The sequence below is a fragment of the Muntiacus reevesi genome, chromosome 10 (assembly GCF_963930625.1).
Source record: "Muntiacus reevesi chromosome 10, mMunRee1.1, whole genome shotgun sequence".
NCBI lineage: Eukaryota > Metazoa > Chordata > Mammalia > Artiodactyla > Cervidae > Muntiacus > Muntiacus reevesi.
In genome coordinates, this window is record NC_089258.1 from 72,593,769 (window position 1) to 72,619,722 (window position 25,954).

Below are 25,954 nucleotides of genomic sequence, written 5' to 3' on the forward strand. Positions count from 1 at the left end.
CTGTAAGTTTAGCTATTTTAAGTAGACAGTTCCTTCAGTATGCCTAATCTGTCATACTGCTGAATTCAGAAACCCACTTAATGTCTTTAAGCTTAAGTTTCCTCATTTGATCCGTAAAGGACCAAATTACATGATGTGTATAAAAGGTGACCTCTCAACATTAAGTTATGATCAGGATTCTTGGGTAGGTAACAACAAACATCTTACTGATAAGTCCATGATGGCTCCTATCAAACTATATTCTTTGGACTATAGTATCAGGGGCTTCCCTGATAGTTTAGTTGGTAAAGAATCCTCCTGCAATGCAAGAGACCCCACTTCAATTCCTGGGTCAGGAAGATCTCCTGGAGAAGGCATAGGCTACCCAACTTCAGTATTCTTGGGCTTCCCTTGTGGTTCACCTGGCAAAAAATCCGCCTGCCATGCGGGAGACCTGGGTTTGATCCCTCATTTGGGAAGATCCCTTGGAGAGGGGAAAGGCTACCCACTCCAGTATTCTGGCCTGGAAAATTTCATGGACTGTATAGCCCATGGGGTTGCAAAGAGTCAGACATGATTGAGCAACTTTCACTTTCACTTTATCAAAGAACCTATTTTTTATTGAAGAGTAATGTTATCCATAGAACATAGTTTGGGAAATGCTGGTACAGGGGAATGTGATCATTAATTTGTCTCTGCTTTGAAGAAACAAATATAGTTTCTTTACATGAAGGGGCATGTCATGTATGGGAAAATCATGGAAGAAAAGGTGCTAAGGTACATGCGAAAGTTCAGTGGAACAGGAGAGGGATTACTGTTCTGTAATGTTTAAAAATGTAGAGCTGTTTAGCCATAGGTGCCTCTAAGGTGACCTAAGAGATCACATTGAAAAGTTCAGAAATAACTTACATCCAGAGGGAAAGAAAGGCAAACATACAAATGGGAAAAAAATGTCAAAGAAATTTGGACTGGTGAATATGCTTTGTATGATCGAATATTTCTTTGTCTCTTTGTGCAGTGATTAAGAGTTTGAATGGTAAACCTAGAAGATGTGGGTTTTGGTTCTGGCTCCATTCCTCAGCTTACCCTCTGTCTATTTACCTCATTTCCACAACCATCAAATAAGCTGATACTCTCCTGTCCAACCTGCCTCTGTTCTGTAATAATCCAAGGAGATGTATATTCATTACTGCACCCCAGGGCTAACTGGGGTCCTTAATTTGAGTTAATCCACACAGGGATAATTCATCAAGAAGCACCCATGACCGTAAGAGTGTAAAGAAGTACGTTGTGGGAGGAGAGAAGGGACATAGCTGGCAGGTGTCAGCATCTCCTTCCATGCCATTTCATCTCGGGAGTAAGAGCTTCCATGAGTGTATGGTGGGTAGGAACCCCTGAGAGATGAGAGATTGTGGAGAAGTGACGGAAAGTTAGAGGCTAGGGAAAGCTCCTCTTGAGAAAATGGATGGGGTTTGAGGCAGGTCCCAAGAACAAAAATATTGGCATGACTCCTCCTCTCAGCACTAAAATGCCCTTCAAAGTGAAAAGGTGCATAGACAGTGGAAGGTAAGAGCTGATAGTAACCAGTATGCTGAGTATCTTCAAGATACATTTGGGCTGGAGATTGAGTACATTTGTGGCCAGCAAGAAACAAACGCCAGGTTGAACCCAAAGTAAGTTCTTATCCAGTCCTTGGGAGTCAAGAAAACCCCAATCATGGAAACTGAATAGCAAATTTCTGACCATGTGGAAAAGTCATTTTTGAAAAGAGTTGTAGCCATTCACAGCCCTGCATGTTGTTGTGGAGTGTAACTCATAGCCTCTACAGCAGTTGTAAACACATTTGGATCAGTTATGACAAAATTAGACTGACAAAACGGGCTTCCCAGGTGGCTCAGTGGGAGAGAATCTGCCTGCCACTGCAGGAGATACAGGAGACACGTGTTTGACCCCTGGATTGGGAAGATCCCTTGGAGAAGGCAGTGGCTACCCACTCCAGGATTTTTGCCTGGCAGATTCGATGGACAGAGGAGTCTGGCGGGTTATAGTCCATAGGGTCGCAAAGAGTTGGACATGACTGAGTGCACATACACACACAGAGACTAAAAGAACATTCTAAACAGCAACAGGAGCCAAAAGATGACATGATTTTATCTTCTGATAAGTTATAAGCCTGCTATTAACCTGTTATGTAAAATTGCATTTCTCCTTTTAGCTTTTCCCCCTTCCTTTTTAGTTTTTTTCTACAAACCCACCACTCTAACATTATATACAATTCACTAATTCAATTTGCTCCTTGTTTATTTCCCACAACTGGAATGTAAGCTACCCAAGGGCAGAGGTCTTTGTCTATTTTTTCCATTATTTTATCCCCAGTGCCTGGAAGACTGTCTGGATTGCCTGATATTTGGTAGAATTTGACATTTGATGAATAAAAAAACCATCTTATAGGAACGTAACTTCATAGTCTGTGAGACAAGGGAGCATTTGGCTTTGTTTTCCAGATAAATAAAACGGCCAAGCTGGTTTTAGGCACAAGCAGTATAGATACAACTCTTACATCAATTTAGGTGAATATAACAAAATTCCTCAGAGGTATAAAAACCCAGGTAAACAGAAACAACACCTTTCTGCTTTTCTCCCTTACACTGCACACTGTTAACACAGTAAATCTCCTGTAGCTCAGATTTCATGAAAAAATGCGAAAGAAGGGGCAGACAGTCCAAACAAACTGAGCATAGAGAAACAACCTGGCCAACTTTTATTTTCATCTACTATATGTCAAACTGAATTGGGCTCTGTGTATTGTTTTAATTAAAAAATAATCCTCTTGAGTGCAAATGAGAATGAAAAATGTAATCATTGGCCAACCTGTAAATTACTTCAAATAGTGTTTCTGGAACCTTAACGCTGATGGCATATTCTGTTTGTTAATAGTCCCCTATTTCATAGAAAATTACTCTTTGTCATTTGCTTAATTTGCCACACTGTACACATTGACTTATTTAGATTGAATGGTGTGGGGTAGAATATGAACTTTGAGCTTTTTCCAATTACATTCCTAATATTCCTTTTTTGGCAAGTTGTGTTCTTAAGAAAATACAGATTTTCCCCCCCAGCATTCTTTTCTATAAGACACACACACATATTTGGATAATATGTTTTTCTACAAATTTTATATTCACAGGTAATTACATACTGTAAGATTTTAGTTTAGTTTTAGATTTTAAATCTTAGCCATTTGCTGAAAACGATTATTTATGAGAAAACATTATGGCATCATCTTAATTGTCCTACTTTCATGAAAAATTTTAAACCAACAACTTTGAACTGTAGACTCTTTAAAAGCCAAGTAATGGAAGAGTTATTCTGCATTCTATCCTCGCTGATTGCTGATGAGGAAGAGGAGGCAGCAGCAGTCCTTGGGAAGGAAGAAAGCCCTCTAAATCATGGTTTTCAAAAATTCCGAAGTAAAATAATTACAAAATAACTGCCACATGCTTGACAAGTTATGTAGCTGAATAAAATCGACTAGTATTAAAAGATTTCTCACCATCTGGGATTACTGTGCTTGCAATATCTCTGGTAGATACTATCCATGCTATGCAGTAGTCAATCCATATTTGCTATTTAGTATTTGGTTTCTAGTTCATTGGTCCTAGTTAATCAGTAGATCTTAGAAAATAGATAACATGTTTCATCAAAAAGACTAGCGTGATCAAATAAAATATGTTTATCACCTAAACTTATATATGCAAATTCTTTCTGCTGTCAAATTAAAAAATTCATGTTAGTCTTGTAAATGACTGTTTGTCAAAGGCTTTGGTGTAGTCAATAAAGATGAAGTAGATGTTTTCCTGAACTCTCTTGCTTTTTCGATGATCCAACAAATGTTGGTAATTTGACTTCTGTTTCCTCTGCCTTTTCTAAATCCAGCTTGAACTTTGGGAAGTTCACGGTTCATGTGCTGTTGAAGCCTGGTTTGGAGAATTTTGAGCATTACTTTACTAGCCTGTGAGATGAGTGCAGTTGTGCGGTAATTCGAACATTCTTTGGCATTGCGTTTCTTTGGGCTTGGAATGAAAGCTGACCTTTACCAACCAAGTGACCACTGCTGAGTTTTCCAAATTTGCTGGCATATTGAGTGCAGCACTTTCACAGCATCATCTTTTAGGATTTGAAATAGCTCAACTGGAATTCTATCACCTCCACTAGCTTTGTTCATAGTGATGCTTCCTAAGGCCCACTTGACTTGCATTCCACAATGTCTGGCTCTAGGTGAGTGATCACACCATCATGGTTATCTGTGTAATGAAGATATTTTCTGTATAGTTCTTATGTGTATTCTTGCCATATCTTCTTTTTTTTTTTCCTTAAAGATTTAATAAATATGGACATTTATGATCTCTTGCATTTTTTCTATCTTCTTTATTATCATGATAATCATTCAGTGTTAAACACTTTTTCAATTTTTCACTGAGGTAACATACACATAACATACAATTTACTATCATAACCCTTTAAAAGTATTACAGTGATATTAAGTACATTCAAATTGCTATGCAACCATATCACCACCCATCTTCAGAACTCTTTTCATCTTGCAAAACTGAAACTGTTTTCCCATTAAGCAATAACTTCCCATTCTCCCTCCTTCCAGCCCCTGGCAACCACACTCTTCTTTCTGTCTCTATGATTTTGATTACTCCAGGTATCTCAGACAAGTGGACTCATACAGTATTTATCACTTTATGATTAGCTTATTTTACATAGCACAATGTCCTCAGGTTTCATCCATGTTGTAGCATATGACAAAATTTTGGTCTATTTTCTTGATCTTCTCAAAAAACCTAACTGAGTGGGATTGAGTGAAGAAGGCTGATTACTTATCATGGTAAATGTTACGTGCCAACCTCACTGGACCGTGTGGTGTCAAGAGTTTTGGTCAAATGCTACCCTGAGTGTATCTCTGAGGGTGTTTCTGGATGAGAAAAACATTTGGCTCAGTAGGCTGAGTAAACCAGATGACCCTTCCCAATGTGGGTGGGCTCCATCCAATCCTTTGAAGGCCTGATTAGAACAAAAAGGGCTGAGTAAGGGATAATTCGCTCTCTCTGCTTGACTGTCTCTTAGCTGAGACGTTAGTCTTTTCCTGTCTTTGTACTCAGAGTTGGAATGCAATTTGTACCATCAGCTCTCCTGGTTCTCAGGCCTTTGTACTCAGACTGCAACTTACCACTGACTCTCCAAGGTCTTTGGGCCTCCAGCCAGATGACTGTAGATCTTGGGACTTCTCAGTCTCCATAACTGCGTGAGCCAATTCATACATTATATGAAATATTGGTTATATTATTGGTTCTGTTTCTCTGGGGAACCCTGACTAATATACATAGTATACTACTTTTTTTTTCATTTATTTTTATTAGTTGGAGGCTAATTACTTTACAGTATTGTAGTGAATTTTGTCATACATTGACATGAATCAGCCATGGATTTACACGTATTCCCCATCCCGATCCCCCCTCCCACCTCCTTCTCTACCCGCTCCCTCTGGGTCTTCCCAGTGCACCAGGCCCGAGCACTTGTCTCATGCAGCCAACCTGGGCTGGTGATCTGTTTCACCATAGATAATATACATGCTTCGATGCTGTTCTCTTGAAACATCCCACCCTCACCTTCTCCCACAGAGTCCAAAAGTCTGTTCTGTACATCTGTGTCTCTTTTTTTGTTTTGCAATACACCATGGAATATTACTCAGCTATTAAAAAGAATTCATTTGAATCAGTTCTAATGAGATGGATGAAACTGGACCCCATTATACAGAGTGAAGTAAGCCAGGAAGATAAAGACCATTACAGTATACTAACACATATATATGGAATTTAGAAAGATGGTCATGATAACCCTATTTGCCACATCTTCTTAATATCTACTGCTTCTGTTAGGTCCATACTGTTTCTGTCCTTCATTGTACCCATCTTTGCATGAAATGTTCCCTTGGTATCTCTAATTTTCTTGAAGAGATCTCTAGTCTTTCCCATTCTATTGTTTCCCTCTGTTTCTTTGCATTGATCACTGAGGAAGACTTTCTTATGTCTCCGTGCTATTCTTTGAAACTCTGCATTCAGATGGGAATACCTTTCCTTTTCTCCATTGCCTTTCACGTCTCTTCTGTTCTCAGGTGTTTGTAAGGTCTCATCAGACAACCATTTTGTCTTTTTGCATTTCTTTTTCTTGGAGATGGTTTTGATCACCACCTCCTGTACAATGTCATGAACTCCATCCAGAGTTCTTCAGGCACTCTGTCTATCAGATCTAATCAATTGAATCTATTTGTCACTTCCACTGTATAATCATAAGGGATTTGATTTAGGTCATACCTGAATGGTCGAGTGGTTTTCCCTACTTTCTTCAGTTTAAGTCTGAATTTGGCAATAAGGAGTTCATAATCTGATCTGAGCCACAGTCAGCTCCCAGTCTTGTTTTTGCTGACTGTATAGAGCTTCTCTATCTTTGGCTGCAAAGAATATAATGATTTCAAAATTGACCATCTGGTGATATCCATGTGTAGAGTCTTCTCTTGTGTTGTTGGAAGAGGGTGTTTGCTATGACCAGTGCATTCTCATAGCAAAACTCTGTTAACCTTTGCCCTGCTTCATTTTGTACTATGCTTTATTGACTATGCCAAAGCCTTTGACAGTGTGAATTGCAACAAATTGGAAAATTCTTCAAGAGATGGGAATACCAGACCACCTGAAGTACCTCCTGAGAAATCTGTATGCAGGTCAGGAAGCAACAGTTAGAACTGAAAATGGAATAGCAAACTGGTTCCACATTAGGAAAGGAGTCCGTCAAGGCTGTATATTGTCACCCTGCTTATTTAACTTATACACAGAGTACATCATGTGAAATGCCAGGCTATCTGAAGCACAAGCTGGAATCAAGACTGCTGGGCGAAATGTCAATAACCTCAGATACGCAGATGGCACCACCCTTACGGCTGAAAGTGAACAGCAGAAGAGCCTCTTGATGAAAGTGAAAGAGGAGAGTGAAAAAGTTGGCTTAAAACTCAACATTCAGAAAACTAAGATCATGGCATCTGGTCCCTTTACCTCATGGAAAATATATGGGGAAACAATGGAAATAGTGAAAGACTTTATTTTAGGGGGCTCCAGAATCACTGCAGATGGCGACTGCAGCCATGAAATTAAAAGACACTTGCTCCATGGAAGAAAAGCTGTGACCAACCTAGACAGCATATTACAAAGCAGAGACATTACTTCGCCAACAAAGGTTCATCTAGTCAAAGCTATGGATTTTCCTGTAGTCATGTATGGATGTGAGTGTTGGACTATAAAGAAAGCTGAGCGCCAAAGAAATGATGCTTTTGATCTTTGGTTGGAGAAGACTCTTGAGAGTCCCTTGGACTGCGAGGAGATCAAACCATTCAATCCGAAAGGAAATCAGTCCTGAATATTCATTGGGAAGACTGATGCTGAAGCTGAAACTCCAATTCTTAGGCCGCATGATGCAAAGAACTGGCTCATTTGAAAACACTCCGATGCTGGAAAAGATTGAAGGCAGAAGGAGTAGGGGATGACAGAGGGTGAGATGGTTCGATGGCATCACCAACTCGATGGACAGGAGTTTGAGCAAGCTCCAGTAGCTGGTGACTGACAGCAAAGCCTAGAATGCTGCAGTCCATGGGGTCACAAAGAGTCAGACACAACTGAGCGACTGAACTGAATTGAATTGAATACTGTGTACTAAAATCAATCCAGACGGAAGAGGGAGTAGAAGGGTATGCCTCTAGTAGATTGAAGGACTCAATGGTTTTCTCAAATATTACTTAAAGCAATAAATTCCAATTTACACCTAATAAAATTAGCTACACTTTAAATGGAAAGTATGTGGAAAGACACTTGGTTGAGAAATTACCAAATTCTGAGAACTGAAATCTGATAAATTTGTTTGGAACAGAGAAATGAATAAGTCAATTTACACTGAATAAAACAGATAAGAGTGATATCTAGAAATATTAATTGCATGGTGAGTGTACACTTTACTTCTGTAGGAAATAGAAGATTGACTAAATTGCAGTCATCTTTGAAATTCAGTTTGTATCTGCTCTTCAATAAAAAAAAAAAAATTATATTGCTTTGCTAATACCGATGGTGTTTGAATTGTGACGTTGGGACCTGGCTGTACCACAACATGATGACTGATTGTCGTCATTTTGGAGTCCCCCTTCTAGCCTATTAGTGCTGGGGGCTTACTCGTCAACTAATCAATTGATACCAATGCCAGGAACCCACAGGCCAAGCATCCAGTCACATGGGGATCCAGTCATGCCCATCGGTGGGCCAGTTTTAGCTGAATCCCCTTCTGAACAGTCAGCCAGTTGTCCTGGGACCCAGCACTGCCCCCCAGTGGGTCCAGAACCTGGCCCTGCTCATCAGGAGGTCAACACCAGCCCCTAACCCTCTGTTCGTTGTAACCAGCTGGCCCGAGACTAGGCCCTGCCCACCTGTACCAGCTTCAGGATCTCCTGGGTCCCAAAGCCAACTGCTTTGAGACACCCCAGACTATACTGCCAGTGATGCCAGAACCAGGCTTGGCCCACAAGTACATTGGGATTCCATAAGCCCTGCCGCCAGCCACCCCAGTACCACCCAGCCCACCCATGGGAGAGTACCAAGCCCAGGACTTCGCAGGCCAAAGATTCAGCGATGCCAGGAGCCAGTCCCACTCACCGATGGCCAGCAGCTTCTGCACACAGCAGGGCCCGACAGCCAGACAGTATGAAGACCAGCCACACCTACCAGTGTGCCCACTGTCGTCAGCCCTGCCACAACGGGAAGGCCCATGCAGCCCGTAGTGGGGAAGCCCCAGAGCATACAGCTCTGGTGAGCAAAGGGGAGTGTGCTGCTGGGCCTTATAGGAAGGCTCTTATATCAGGCCACTTCGCCAAGATGGTGAAATGTAGACAGCCTGCCTAATACATGGAAGTAAAAACAGGAGAGAGATTTAGGCAAAATGAGGCAACCAAAGAATATGTTCTGAATGAAGGAACATGGTAAATTCCAGAGGAAGAACTAAACAAAGGGGAGATAATCAATCCACCTGATAAACATTTCGAACTAATGATCATAAAGAAGCTCATGAACTTGGGAATTGAATGGATGAGCAGAGTGAGAAGTTTAACAAGGAGTTAGAAACTACAGTTGTGTTGAAGAATACAGTAATTGAAATAAAAAATACACTTGATCAACAGTACATTAGATGATAAGAAGAATGGGTCAGCAAACTGAAAGATAGACTAGTGAGAATGATTCAAGCTGAACAGAAAAGAGAAAAAAAAAAGAATTTAGAAAAATGAAAACACCTTAAGAGACCTCTAGAACAACCTTAAGCATAGTACCATTCACATTATCGGGTTCTAGAAGAAGAACAGAGAACAACTCAGTTAAAAAATAGCAAAGAACCTGAAATAGACATTTTCCCAAGGAAAACATACAGATGGCAAACAGACACCTGAAAAAAGTTTCAACGTCACTGATCATTAGGGAAATACAAATCAAAATCACAATGATTATCACCTCCCATCTGTCAGAATGGCTATTATCAAAAGATAACAAATAACAAGTGTTGGTGAGGATGTAGAGAGGAGGGAAACTTCATGCACTGGAGTTGGTGATCCAAACTGGTGCAGTTTGGAGATTCCTCAGAAAATTAAAAAAATAGATACATATGATCTAGCAAGTCCACTTCTGGATATTTTCCTGAAGAAAACAAAATACTAATTTGAAAAGATACATGCACACCCCTAGTTTGTTCCAGAATATTTACAGTGGCCAAGATATGGAAGCAGCCTTATGAACAGATAAGGAAGATGTGGCGTAAGTACACAATGAGCTATTACTCAGACATAAAATGAGTGAAATCTCAACATTTGTGAAAATGTGATTAGATCTACAGGGTATTATGCTAAATGAAATAAGTCAGACGGTAAAGTACAAATGTATGATTTCACTTATATGTGGAATCTGAAAAACAAAACAAATGAGAAAACATGACAACAGAAACAGAGTCATAGATGCAGAGGACAGACGGGAGAGGAAGACGGGTGAGGTGGGAGTGTGTGCGTGAAACCAGTGAGAGGGATTAACTTCTAGTTACACTATGCAGTGACTTGAATTGTCATCCCTGTGATCCAAATGAATGAAAACCATACCATTAAAGTAACAGACAGGCTTCTTTTGTTTTCAATACACTTTTATAAAGTGTATTTTATGCTATTTATGATACTTCCATTTATTCATAAAATTAAATGTGCAGGTTTGTATATTTTATTCCTCCAAACCTAAGGATCAGATGAGTAGAAAAGAATAGTCAATTATTTCTCAATTAATGTGGGGGGAAAAGCAAAAAAAACTATGATTAAAAAATAACTGTATTTGGGTAGCATGACCTTCTGGAAAATATCATCAACTTTGTAGCAGTTGTTGTCCAGTTGCCAAGTCATGTCTGACTCTTTTGTACTCCATGCACTACAGCCCATCAGGCTCCTCTCTCCCTGAGATTTCCCAGGCAAGAATACTGAAATGGGTTGACATTTCCTTCTCCAGGGGATCTTTCCAACCCAGGAATCGAACCACGTCTCCTTCATTGACAGATGGATTCATTACCACTGGGCTACCTGGGAAGCCCAACTTCGTAGTTATATGAGACAAAAATGGAAAAGTTTCATGATTGAAGCAGCTAATTTTGTGTAATGATAAACCACACACACACACACACACACACACACAGGAACTATATTTGGGCTGGAGACTTCTCAGATCTTGACAAAAACTGGATGTATCCAAATGGGGAAGGACAGAAGAATTATGGGAAGGATCTCAGACCTATCTTCGCTCTGCCTGTATCTCCTGATTGTATCCTTGGAAATTATTAGTTAAGTTTGACACTGAGTAAAATCTCTGATTCTTTTCAGTTCGACAATGTGACTGTTGTGTTATCTTGAGATTTAAGCCGAAAGAAGAATCTCTACAAGTTGAGTTTTAGATATAAAGATTCCTTCTTAGAGCCACGGCAAGTATGTAATTCAATTGAATGTCAGCTTTTCTGCATACTTGGAATATAGTTCTGGTCTCTAATAAGACCAGGAAATATCTGTAAGTGTTCCTGAGTATGAATTACTTTCGTCAGAGTTCCAAGATGAGAAGTAAATGGAAGGACATAGAAGAGAAATAAAGTGAAAGTGGTGGCTATAATAAGGAAAAAAAAAAGAAAAGGAAAACAACGAGGAGGGGAAGAAAAATAATGAAAAGAGTGCCCTATGTTGGAAAATAGTAAGACCTTCTCATTGCTGTAGGTGCTCTTTGACTCCAGCTCAGAGGCCGCTTGCTGCTGACTTGGGGCGGAGGAACCAAATGCCAACCTGCCAAGCTTCTCCTGAGCCATCAAGTTGAAGCCAACCGATGTAAGGAAAATAGGCTTACTCAAGGAGAAAGCATGACATTATTTCAAATGTTGGGAAATAAACTGCCTTGAACTAATGTGAATAATAGCAATAAATAAAGATGGATAGAAATGAATATTGCATTTGGTTCTGGTCACCAAACTTACACAAGGATAAAAACAGACCTGAGGAGAATAATCAGAAGATTCAATCCTATGTCAGGTCAAGACCCAGTATCTAAATATTTTAGAGATTTACCAGGGGGGAAATACATGAATGGTTTTTGTTAGAAAAAAAAAAACACTTGTACTATGAATACACTGGAAACATAACGGTGAAGGGTTGAGGAAAACAGATTTTGTTTGCAAACGGGAAATAGTATTTTGACAAAAAAATAACATATAAGAATCTAATGGAAAAATCTTGGTGGGGGTGATTTCCTTGACATTTTATGTCTCAGCAGAGATGTTACAGATTAAGGATCAGAAAAATGAGGTAATATAATACATGTCATTTACTTCTAATTCGTAATACCTGTTATTTTATGGCACACATTGGGTGCCTTATGTTCTCGGATGGTTCCAGCATCAACATAACGTGAAGCTTTTGCCATGGTCAACGTGGCCCTCTGAGATCTTCCTCTTGTTATTATTTGATTGTGTTTCCTACCACTCTTCATCTTTCACTCTGATCCAGTCCTGTAAACCTTATTAAATTTTTAAAGAAATGCCTGCTTTCGCACCTTCTGTTGCCTTTTCCTGGGACATTGTGTCCCTGGCTATCCAAGTTCACACGCTTACTTCCTGACTTCAGTGAAGTCTCTGCTCAGATGTCATCTCACAGGAAAGGTTTCCAGGAACCTGCTACCTAAAATAGCACTTTGTTCTCTACCTTCTTATTCTCTGTTGCTGTCTTTGTGGATGTTTTTGCCACCTTCTATTAGTATTTATTTACTTTTTTCCACCACCTAGAATGTAAGCTCTATAAGAGATGGGACTATGGTTCGATTACTACTTTATCTTCAGAGCTTAGAATAGTAACCTCATACATACTATCAGATCAATAACTCTACCACGTTTGGCATTCTCAAAAGAGTACCTCTGAATAGTTTGATTATTTTAATACTTCTTGATAAAAACAAAAAGGGTGAGTGTGTGTGCATGTCTGAGCACACATGCATTGCATGTGTTTGTCTAAACCTCTAGTATCCACTTCACATTTGATGTGTTTAGTCTATCAAGGAGACACGTGCAAAACACAGTTGGAGACAGAGGGAACTGAGGATAGTGGCACAGATATCTTTGTTCGCCTTCTGAAACTTACGTTTCAGGAAAAAAGATTAAAAATTATAAACATTTCAAATGAATGTAATTTATGCTAGGCTCACTTCAAGAAAGAAAAGAGAACACAAATGTCAGTGATGAGTCTTGAATGATTCATGTAAACTTTTCTTGGAAGAATTTACATTGATGAAACTTTTTAAAGCCCAATGGCTAGACTGGAACTAAAGATAGCCTAGAGACCCGTTAAATATCTCGCACTGCTTATCATGTGACTACATTTTGTCTAGTGTATGCTTCCGCTATTTGGAAAATAAGGAAGTGTACCTGCTTCTACAAGTTTCCATTTTATAGGAGGAGAAATGAAGGCTGAGTGGCTTGTCCAGCTCCAAATAGCAAACTAAACCCAGAGCATGGCCACCATCCCCCATTCCCCTTTCCTTGTAGACTGTGTATGTACAATTCTAAACTATAGAAGCTGCAGCAATTTGAATATATTTAGAGATGCTTTCACATGAATGCCTCCATTTCCACATGTGGCAAGCTCCAACTAGTAGCTTTACAGTCTGGAAACCCTAGAAAGCAGAAGCTTCAGAGCAAGCTGTTAACACTTTGATAGCAGCTGAAGACTCAGTGTATGTCAGCCTTCTCTGAGAACAACTACTTGTCAAAACAGCCTAAAAACTACAAAGGCAATAGAAATTCACACCAGAAGTAGAGAAGGCATTCCCAGGCCTCTTATCAGGATAACTCACTTTCAAGAAAGTTGGCTAAAAATCAAGAAAGTAGAATCACAGATACTTCCAGCATCATGCCTTGTGTACTCATCCTGTGAAGAAGAAAGTAGAAGGAGAGATCTGTAGATGGATGGTTAGATAGCTAGATAGATACAGAGGAAAGAAGAGAGGGATGACGGAGGGAGGGAGGAGGACAGGGAGGAAGGAGGTAAGAGGTTCATGCCATCTGTTGTCCTCGTAAAGAGCTTTTCTAAGAGTACTTCCCTGTGACTTCTACCTGCACTTCACTAACTATAGTCACATGGGCACTGGGTCACATGGTATCACATGAGTGCTTCATGTTTCAAGCTGACTTTGTGCCATCCTAAATAAGATTAAAATTCTGTTAAGAAAAAGGGACGAGAACGCATATTAGGAGAACTACTAGCATTAGTTGTTTCTGCCACAAGGACAAGATCTAAATTCTCACAAGTCTGATTTTTATTTTACAAAGGAAGAAGGAAAATGCCTCTTTTTTGGAGAAAGATAAATATTCCAGGCAATTATGTGCATTTGTGAATCACTGTAATTTCAGCTTCAATATTCAGTTGAGTGGCAGGACTCAACTATCTATGTTTCACTAAAATATGTTTCTCTTGATTCCTTTCCCCAATAAAACATCTGGCTCCATACTAGAATTTTCATTAAAGGAGCACAGGGAGCTTCAACATAATTCATCTCTAAGTCTTTTTCTGGCAAGTCCTTGTATAAAACCATCTTCCGTTTAATAGGAATCTGATACTCTTTTTTTCTGGCATAAAAGTTACATTCATCTAGTATAATGAAGGTTTGTTTTTCAAGAGAGGTTCTTTTTGCCAATAAAATGAGAAATAACGTGGGGAGGATGGATGTTATGTTGTTATGGGATGATATATTATTATTTTCAAAGCTCTTGAGGAGAGAGACTCAACCTTGTCAGCCTTGATTTATGTTTGTTCATTCTGTGATTCAATTGGAAGGTCAGGTGAGTTTTACTGAAATGTTTTGTTATGTACCTTTTTTTTTTTACTTAGTGGAATGAAAAGCATCCAGTACCCCTGACCTCACTCCCCATTTCCATTGTTAAAAGCTGAGTTTTTATTGATTGGATGCTGCACACTTCTATGACTAAAAAGTTATTTAAGCATATATAAATGAATAAATAAATATATATATATGTATGTGTGTGTGTGTGTGTGTTTAGTCACTCAATCATGTCTGACTTTTTGTGACCCCAGGGACTGCAGCCTGCCAGACTCCTCTGTCCATGAGATTCTCCAGGCAAAAATACTGAAATGAATGCCATGCCCTCCTCCAGGGGATCTTCCCAACCTAGGAATCGAACCAGGGTCTCCTGCATTGCAGGTGGATTCTTTATGTACCTAACTCAAAATAACCTTTCCAGAGGTCCTTGAGATTATTTTATTAATGGGGAGATTAGGGTATAGGTTTGGAAAAATTTTAAAGCTCACTTATAGAATAGCTTAAGTTGTGAACAAAACTCCCCAGTGTTTTCTTTTTTGTAAACATTTTCCCACATGAATCACAGCATTGATTTAACAGAATATATAGAGGCATAGCCTACTTGGGAATGTAAAAATAAGTCCTGAAATGTAACTGGATTATTTCAGTGTCACTTGCATTTTTAAAGGTGTGGGGCAGTAACAAAAGATGTAATTTTCTTTTTTAAAGTCCACAAAGGGTTTCTAATACGTATGGGAAGAGAGCATATGATAACAATATTGCTTAGTAAAAAAAGAAGATGAAATTGTTGAAAAAATGGTGTTGAAACAATAGTTTAGTTATAAGGAAAAATAAAACTAGATATATAAGTTATACAAAAGATAGTTCTATGAGCATTGATTATGTGTTTGATAATGTTCAAGACAGTGGAGTCTTCTTAATCAGGACATTCAACTGAGTACAATGAAGTGTAAAATTAATACATTTGATGGCGTAAAATGTCTGTTTTTTTTTTTCTTTTTTTAGTGTGTGTACATGTATGTGTGTCTATATTTCATTCCCTTATTGTAAGGCTTGTAAGACCTTATTGTAAGGCTTTTTGCTTTCTTTGTAGTCATTTTTTTAATGAACAAGAGTTCTGAATTTTAATAAGTTAAATTATCAAAGTTATGCTTTATATCCAATTCTTTTATATCCTATTTGAAAGCTTTATTGCTTACTCAAAGGCCGTGAGGGTAACATTCTTTGTTATTTTGTAGAATCTTTTATCATTTTACATTAGGTCTATGATCTACCTTGAATAAAAGTGTGATTAATTACTTCCATGATTATCCAATTGATCTAATAACTTTTATTGGAAAGATTATTCTTTGTTCATCACGTTTACACATCACATAGTTACATATTAAGGGATAATGTATATGTGGGTCTATATTCTAGGCTTTCACTCTATTTCCTTATGCTATTTAATTAGGATATCAACACTACATTGTAATTTTCTTGCTTTATTTCTCTGCCTTTAGAACTTCCAGCATAATATTAAATAGAAATGGTGATAGCATGACTGCTTGTTTCATTGCTAACCTCAGTAGAAAGGTTTCAATATTTCATAATTAGATGTATTTTTAAAATTTATATAAATGAAGTTTTTAATCAGATTAAGAAAGTTTCAAACTTCGTGTCACCTTTAAAATTATTTTGGATATTTTTGGACCGTTATACTTTCATATGCATTTTAGAATTAGCTTGTTAATTTTTACTTAAAAAATTAGGATGTTGAAGCAATTGTTTTGAAACTTTAGGTCAAAATAGAATTCAGATCTTTACCATATTGAGTCTTCTTATCCATGAACATGGTATGACCCTTCATTTATTTAAGTCTTAAAGTTTATTTCAATCATATATATCTGTGTATATATATAAATGGATGTATAAGAGGAAATCAGTCCTGAATATTCATTGGAAGGACAGATAGTGAAGCTAAAGCTCCAATACTTTGGCCACCTGATGTGAAGAACTGGTTCACTGGAAAAGACCCAGATGCTGGGAAATATTGAAGGCAGGAGGAGAAGGGGATGACAAAGGATGAGGTGGTTGGATGGCATGACTCGACAGACTTGAGTTTGAGTAAGCTCTGGGAGCTGGTGATGGACAGGGAATCCTGGCGTGTTGCAGTTCATGGCATCGCAAAGACCTGGACACAAATGAGCGACTGAATTGAACTGAACTAAGTTTAGTGTTATGTGAAAGAATCTGGTTTATATTTTATTATACTAATTTCTGAAAGAGAACTTTTAGAGTATTGTTTCCTTGAGAGTTATATAAGTCCTATCAGTTATGTTTTACTTTTCTAAAGTCTTTGCTGAATACCTGTGTTCCCAAAGGAGCTTCTCTACTTTGGCTGGTGGTAAAACTCTGGAGATTCTCAGGTATGCATAAGCCCGGGAAATAGTTTGACTGATGCAGTTCCCAGTAATTTGCTTTTCCTAGCATTGTTATTTGCCTGGATTCTTGGAGTTTTCCCCCAGAGAAGAGAGACTGCATTCAACAAATGACTCAAGGTGTCTCTTTTACAGATTTTTGGAGCTCTTTCTCAGCCTAGCTCCCTCCTCTGTGAAGCTCTGAAGGGCAAACTCTAGCTTTTTGAGCCTTCCTGAATTCATTCCCTGTCTCTTCTATTCAATGACATTGCTGAACCCTGAGTCCTCCTTCCTTCCTCACAGACCAGAGGCTGATTTCAAGAAAAAGGACAGGGCGATTGTAAGGCATGCTTCATTGTCTCCATTGTTTTTCAAATTATAGGCTTTTGCTGCTTTTATTCAGTGTCTTACAAGTTTTTTCTAATTTTTTCTCCAACTTTCAAGTTGTTTAAGACTTTAAAGACTATGCTGTAGCAGTCACACTTCATGATCAGAAATGGGAATCTTTTGTCTGCGTGTTTTAATCTCGGTTTTCATGCATTTGGTCCTCTCTTCTGCTACCTCTGTTAGCATTTTATTCTGTGCTGGTTATTGTGGATAAAAATCTTGAGGCTCAGTGGTGTTTTGTTTCTCTAGAGAAGATTTGATGACTTGGTCACTAAAAGTAAAGGCAAATTATAACCATATTTTCACATGTTATAAAGTCAATTATATCATATCTATAAAATGGAATATTATAGAACTTTTAAAATATAGAATAGATCTATATGTGCCAATATGTGTGACCCCATGGACTGTAGCCCATCAGGCTCCTCTGTCCGTGCAGCTCTCCAGGCAAGAATACTGGAGGGGGTTGCCATTCCTTTCTCCAAAAGATATTTATAACATATTATATTAATTTGTTAGGGCTGCCGTAACAAAGTACAACAGATTGGATGATTTTGTTGTTGTTTAGTTGCTAAGTTGTGCACAACTCTTTGTGACCCCAAGGACTGAAGCATGCCAGGCTTTCCTGTCCTTCACCACTTCCTGGAGTTGCTCAGAACTCATATCCATGAGTCAGTGATGCCATCCAACCATTTCATCCTCTGTCATCCCCTTCTCCTCCTGCCCTCAATCTTTCCCAGCACCAGGATCTTTTCCAATGAGTTGACTCTTAACATCAAGCGGCCAAAGTACTGATACTTTGGCTTCAGTATCAGTCCTTCCAATGAATATTTAGGGTTGATTTCCTTTAGGATTCACTGGCTTGATCTCCTTGCTGTCCAAGGGACACTCAAGAGTCTTCTCCAGCACTTTTATAGTAATAAAAGAAAGCATAAGCTACAAATGGTCTCATTTTACTGATAAGTAAATCAAGGGCCAAATTCACCTAGGGTTACTCAATTTATTTTTTTTGAGATGGACCATTTTTAAAGTCTTTATTGAATTTGCTACAATATTGCTTCTGTTTTGTTTTGGTTTCTTTGACTACAAGGAATGTGGGATCTTTACTCCCCAACCAGGGATTGAACTCACACCCCCTGCATTGAAAAGTGGAGTCTTAACCACTGGACCTCCAGGAAAGTTCCATGTACAAGTTTTATAACTGCTGAATCAATGATATTTTTATGCTTGTCAGAAACGCTGGGCTGGAGGAAGCACAAGCTGGAATCAAGATTGCCGGGAGAAATATCAATAACCTCAGATGACATCAGATGCAGATGACACCACCCTTATGGCAGAAAATGAAGAAGAACTAAAGAGCCTCTTGATAAAAGTGAAAGAGGAGAGTGAAAAAGTTGGCTTAAAGCTCAACATTCAGAAAACTAAGATCATGGCATCCGGTCCCATCACCTCATGGAAAATAGATGGGGAAACAGTGTCAGACTTTATTTTTCTTGGCTCCAAAATCACTGCAGATAGTGATTGCAGTCATGAAATTAAAAGATGCTTACTCCTTGGAAGGAAAATTATGACCAATGTAGACAGCATATTAAAAAGCAGAGGCATTACTTCATCAACAAAGGTCCGTCTAGTCAAGGCTATAGTTGTGAGAGTTGGACTATAAAGAAAGCTGAGCACTGAAAAATTGATGCTTTTGAACTGTGGTGTTGGAGAAGACTCTTGAGAGTCCCTTGGACTGCAAGGAGATCCAACCAGTCCATCCTAAAGCAGATCAGTCCTGGGTGTTCATTGGAAGGACTGATGCTAAAGCTGAAACTCAAATACTCTGGCCACCTGATGCATAGAGCTGACTCATTGAAAAAGACCCCGATGCTGGGAAAGATTGAAGGCAGGAGGAGAAGGGGATGACAGAGGATGAGATGGTTGGATGGCATCACCGACTCAATGGACATGGGTTTGGGTGGACTCTGGGAGTTGGTTATGGACAGGGAGGACTGGTGTGCTGCGATTCATGGGGTTGCAAAGAGTCAGACATGACTGAGGGACTGGACTGAACTGAACTGAACTGAACAGGTAGCCATTATGCTTAATGTGGTAATTGGCTGTATAGATCTTAGCTTTCCATTTCACTGCTACTGCTGCTGCTTACGTAAGAATCTACTACGGTTATCTGAATCACATGATAACCGCTTAGAGTATGTTATACCAAGAAGTTAGTTATGTTTTTATGTTTAGATTTCATTGATTTTCAACATAATTATTTTCTGTTTTCAGATGTAAGTTTAATAGGACTATTTTAAGAGGAAGAGCCTTAAAGTGCAATAGTTAATTCTGTTCTGAATTTTCAGCTCCTTCCCCAAATGTTGCATCACCATCTTTCTTTGCTCTGGGTACCTTGGCATCTCTAGGCCTCCCTGACCTTTGAGTATCTCAGTAAAGCCCCTTGTTCATTCACCTTCCAACTTAATAACAGGTCTAAATCTCAACACACTTCTTTTATTACCTGGCACTGCTTTAACCTTTGTCACTAATTGTCTTCCATGATCAGGCCTCCATTGACATTCTGGAATGGACCAGCCTCTGTTCTGTCTCACCAGGTGATCCCCAGAAATATGAGTGAGACTTCCTGACCCTTCACATGGTGTTTTCTCTGTTGAACAGAGTTGAGAAAATGCAGTCGCGAATACGACTCTCCTGTGAGAGGCTCTGTAATTCACTGTGAGCAGTCAAATGTCACTTCATTACAAGGATCTCCACTTTAAACACTCTTCTTTGGCTGGAATTGGACAGGCCCTGATGTGGCAGAAGCAGCAGCAGGGTTTCAAAGAGCTCTGCTTTTCGGTGGCTTGGACAATTTGTTCTGAAAGTGCACATGGTTTTGAATTTATTCTCTTTTAAGTGACTCTCTCATCTGGTTCTGTGAAGATGGAAGACTCAATTAAGAAACCACTGTGTGGCGGTCAGAACCAGGTCGTTTATGCTGCTCAGTATGGAGGGGAAAAAAAGACTCCCCAGAACAAAATGTACCGTGGCCGTTTCACTTGACCTTTCTTTACTGACTAGGCTCAAAGTTTGTTTCTTTTTCTTTTTGTTAAAGGAGGAAACATAAAAGGAATTAAATGGCTTAGTTGTTTCCTTTTAAGCACAGGGACTGTGGAGGGAAGAGGTCATTATGCCAAGGGCAGTCAGAAAACAGATACCCTGTCTATTATACCCCTAGGATGTTGCCAAAGGTTTGTCTTTTCTTCACTACATTGCTCCATCCCCTCTCACCCAAACTCACTGGTCTTAACCTGGTTTTACCAGCAGAGTTAAAAAAAAAATTGAGAAATCGACCTGATGTCCTCTGTTAAATAAATCTATGTACAGATCTCCAAAGTGGGGAATGGGAATACTAAGTGTGTAAGATGATCATTTGGGATGCTGAAATAAAATACTGAAACTTCTAGTTATGTTTATTTTCGCCTAAAAATAACAACAAAATGAATCTTCTAATTAGTTTATGAGTTGACATCTGTGCCCTCCTATCACATTTCCAATAAGGAGAGCAGATGTCTGGAGGGATAGGGGAGAGAATGTGGTAGGGTCGAAAGTGGGAATCTTTCTAGTCCGTTTGTGTTTAGCTATTGTGTTAGCACAGCGTATATACGTGTGAAGTGAAGTGTTAGTGAAGTGTTAGTTGCTCAGTTGTGTCCGACTCTTTTCGACCCCGTGGCCTATAGTCCACTAGGCTCCTCTGTCCATGAAATTCTCCAGGCAAGAATACTGGAGTGAGTTGCCATTCCCTTCTCCAGGGCATCTTTTCTACCCAGGGATCGAACCTGGGTCTCCTACATTGCGGACAGATTTTCTATAGTCTGAGCCACCAAGGAAACCCAAATATGTGTGATACCTTCATTTTTGATTGCATTAACCAAATTTAACTAACCCAATCATCACAGGTGGCTTGGTACAATTTCTGCAAATTGTAGACAGAGAAAATATGGAACAAAAATGCAGCACGAGAAAATGTCAAGAAAATAGAGGAGTTAGCACTTTTAACCTTAGAATGAGCTTTGTATCATCTATATTGAAAATTAAAGACAAAAATGATATAATTATGTCCTCCACCTTCAGTCAGATTTCTGCTAGTTTAAAACACCATCAATAATATACTCATGAGAACACAGTGGGTTTTGTCCTATTAATTAACTTATTAGATAATTTTTTAAATTTTAAATTCAATTTATTTTATTCTTTTATTTAATTTTTTTTCTTACTTTTTTGGCTGCACCTTGTGACATATGAGATCTTAGTTCCTTGAATGAGGAGTTGAACCCGCACCCCCTGCTTTGGAAAGTGGAGCCTTAACCACTAGACCACCAGAGAAGCCCCTACCCCTTTAAATGTTTCATTTTCAGTAGGTTTTTATAGTATGCATCATAGTAGTAGAGTAGTGCATGTACATGAGGTATAACAAAATAGTCATATAACTGTTGGGGCTACATTTCAAACATTTATTGGTAGAGCCTGGCATCAAAACAGTGTGGAGACCACTGGTGAGATAAGTGCTTCCCTCTGACCAGAGGAAGAAAATCATTGTGTTTTGAGCCAGGGAAAAGCCTTTCTAGTCATCACTGGAGCAAAAGACATGCCTTCTGAATGTATGCAAACTGATGCCATGTGCCGTGGGTCACGCATATTTGGATGAGCAAGGGCAGAAGACAACTCAGGGGGAGCTGAAGATCTTCCCAGAGTTGTTTTGGGATCATACTTGAACATTCAAATTTTTCAAGGACTAGGACATTTCATCTAGGTACATAAAGGCTATATTACAAATATACCCAGGATTACAAATATCCTAGGTAAGATCTAAAAATGGTCTCACATCCATTACCTCCATCACCATTCCCACCTTGGCCCCAGCAAAAAACAAGGAGAAAATGCCACACACATCACACCCATTCATTAGTACATCAGACCAAAGCTCCGTTCAAGGAGGGAGAATGCCGCTCACAGCCTCCATCTTTCATAGATAAGGAAACTCTTTCTCAAGAAGGAGGTGATGCTTTGCTTTTGGGGGAATTGTGTGTCTCACAACCCCCCACATCACGAAGTTAACTTTGTGATGCTGTGGATTTCTAATAGATATTGAGGAGGGCCAGCTCCCGTGGAAAGGCTAGCAAACTTTGTATGAGCAGATAGCTCTCATTAGCAAACACTTCCTATAGTTCTCCAAGACAGGACTACAGGGGTGAGGCCTCATTCTTTCTGTTCTGCTGCCCACAGCTTTGGGTCAATGCACTGATTGCCCTTTCCTGAGGTTTCTGTAACATCAGGCTTCCATAAGGCTGCTCTGGAGCTTCCTTGGTTTTGCTATACGTCTCTATCACAAAATGCTCAAAGACTTTACTTCTGACAGCTACTTGTATGTTCATGAATAAAAATCTACTAGACTGCAAGATTTCAGTTTTATAGCATCTGCCTGGATTGTACTTACTTAGGTGGAATGAAATCAAGCATGACTGTATTTAAAAAAAAAAAACAGTGTGACTTTTTTTTATGTATTCAAGCTACACTTCATATTATGCTAAGAAAAAGAAAGTGCACATATGTGAATGGGAAGTAGAGTTCTTCTGAAACTAAACATGTTTCATGAGAACTAGTTTAAGTTACTCTTAATCCCTACAATTGGCATGGATATTTTTCCGGGTCAGGAAGCAAGAGATGGTATTGGTCCATCGATGTTTTGTCTAAAATACGGGATCAAGAAAGCCATGAACAACCTACTTGTAAAACTAGCTACTCAAACTAACCTTTGGGAGAACTTTATGTCCTTGAGCTGCTATATTCTGTGAGCAGGTTAGCAAGATTCACTCAGATTTATCGTTATTAAAATTCTTCCTCATCACTACCAGCATCATTATCATCCCCAGATGGACATAGCACTTTTCTTTCCAGATGCTTAAGTTGCTTTACTTATATTACTGTAGTCATTTTAAAATATGCTTAAAATATCAACCCACACACTTATCCACACAACACCTCCCGATGGAGAAAAAGGAAAAATAAAATTATTTAAATTGGCATTTTCCCCATAGTCCCTGGCCAGAGAAGCCAATAGCCATTCCAACAGCCCTTCATTTATTCTTATAGTATTCCAGTGAGATAAGGATATTCATTATTCATCTAATAAGAAATGAAACAGAGGTACAGAATATAAAAAGGATTTGTCCAGGGACACATTCTGAGTTAGCAACATTGCACATAAGTTAGCTAAAGCCTTCTGATCTTTGCAACCATCTTCTTCATGCTCAAATATGCAAATTCAATGATACAGATTTTATTGAGATGTACTCTAAGTCAGAGGCTTTGAACTGCTGCAGATATGATGACCACATACCTCAGGAGTGGTAAATAGGGCAAGCACACACATGCATGAATTGCTGGGTCTATATGAAAAGAAAACAGAGTTTAGAAGAAGCTGAAGTGAACTTGAAGCTGTCTTCTCAAGATAGTTCTTAGTAGCTCAAAGATCTAGGGTAACTTTTAAAATTTCTTTGGTATTGAGATTCTTCATCCAGAATAAGAATGTAACATTACCATGTATTAAATGAGATTAGCACTTTAACTTATGGATTATAGCTGATGCTTTTGTTACTATTGTTACTATTACTATTATTATTTTAACAATACTGAGCCCTTTTATTTGGAAATGTGAAGACTCTTTTAAGACTTTTTAAAAATAAAAAGTGCATATATTTAAGATGTACAACATGGTGTTTTGATATCGATATACACAGTGAAATGATTACTGCTTTCAAGCTAATTACCATATCCGTTTTCTCACATACTTGCCATGTTGTTTTTTTCCAAGATCTATTCTTTTAGCTGGAGAAGGCAATGGCAACCCACTCCAGTACTCTTGCCTGGACAATCCCATGAATGGAGGAGCCTGGTAGACTGCAGTCCGTGGGCTCGCTAAGAGTCGGACACGACTGAGCGACTTCACTTTCCCTTTTCACTTTCCCGCATTGGAGAAGGAAATGGCAACCCACTCCAGTGTTCTTGCCTGGAGAATCCCAGGGACAGGGGAGCCTGGTGGGCTGCTGTCTATGGGGTCACACGGAGTCGGACACGACTGAAGCGACTTAGCAGCAGCAGCATCTTTTAGCAATTTTTCATTGTACAATACAGTATTGTTAACTACATTCATCATGCTGTACATTAGATCTCTAGAGCTTATTCATCTAATATAACTGACATTTTGTACCCTTTGACCAACACTTTCCAATGTCCTCCACCTCCCCACCACTGGTAACCAGTGTTCTATTCTCTATGTCTACATATTCAGTATTTTTAGATTACATATGTAAGTGAAATCATACATTTTTTTATATCTGTAATTTTGGGATGGGGGAGACCTGACATTCCCTGGGGCTGATGCATCACGATGACGGTCCTCAGGTCCTTCTCCCAGCTTCTCACAGACAGCATATTAGTAAATAAAGTTGAGAATGGAAAAATAATAAGAATTATAAAAATAAACAATGAACTTATTTCACTTAACATAATGTCATCCGGGTTCATTCATGTTGTTAAAAGTGGCAGGATCTCTTCTTTTCAAAGCCAAATAATATTCCTTTGTCTGTATACACTGCAATTTCTTTATCTGTTTATCCACACACAGATATTTTGGTTATTGCTGTATCTTGGCTTTTGTGAGCAATGCTGGAGTGCAAAGATTCTTGAATATCAGTTATAATTGGGAGGTCTTGGTAAGTCCTGTGTGAATGATTTGTATACCACCTGGTTCTACACGTCTTCCTTCTTTAGCTTGGACTCAACCTTCAAGTTTGGGTTCAGCTCCAACCCAGACCCTGGATACCCACAGTCAGCAGGACTTTGGTGAACATTAGTAAGTCAGCTGCATCAACACCAACTCTTCCTGTCTGTGAATACTTTTCTGTAGCAAGTTCTTTTTTTGTAACTAACACCTTGCCTTGGGACCAGATTGCAATCTGGAAATATACCTGGCTTCCATGTTTGCCTTTTTCACTGACACGGTCACCAAGGCCCCACACACACAGGACTCAGAGCCTTGCTAATCAGTTTTCACAATTCTAAAGTCTGCTTCACATCTGAGTCCACGAATGGTCCCTGATCCCTGGCTGGGGGTGCTCCTTTCAATGAACCTGCATGTTCTCTGCCTAGGACTCCCTAAGGGCGCCTCTGTAATTAAGGGACAGCTTCATCTGCTGGGCTGCAAGTATCTGCCCAGCGTCAGAACCTCATGACTGTCCCCAGATCTTCTGAAGAGGGCAGCCATTGTCTGCATGTGCTTCCTCCCAGTATATGGAACCCTGATCCACTGATGCTTAACCCACACCAGTCAGCATGTTGGAGTGTCAGATCCTCCCCTATCATGCTCACCTCTGCCTTAACTTCTCTTAAGACCACTTCTTCCATCTAAGGAGATTACATTCCAATAGGGAGGGGAATTCCTTAGAAATTTTATATCCAAACGAGATTTACGGCCAACATTGGTATCTTGGAAAATCAAGATTATATTGACTATCAGTGGGAGATTCACACTGAAAGAAGTCGCTAGATGGAAGTCAGTGATGTTCTGGAAGAGCTAAACTTGATCATGGGCATGTGGATTGGGTTGGCTACGTGGTAGTGTAAGCTCCCAGTCAGTCCATACTTCAGGTCTCTCTGTACCAA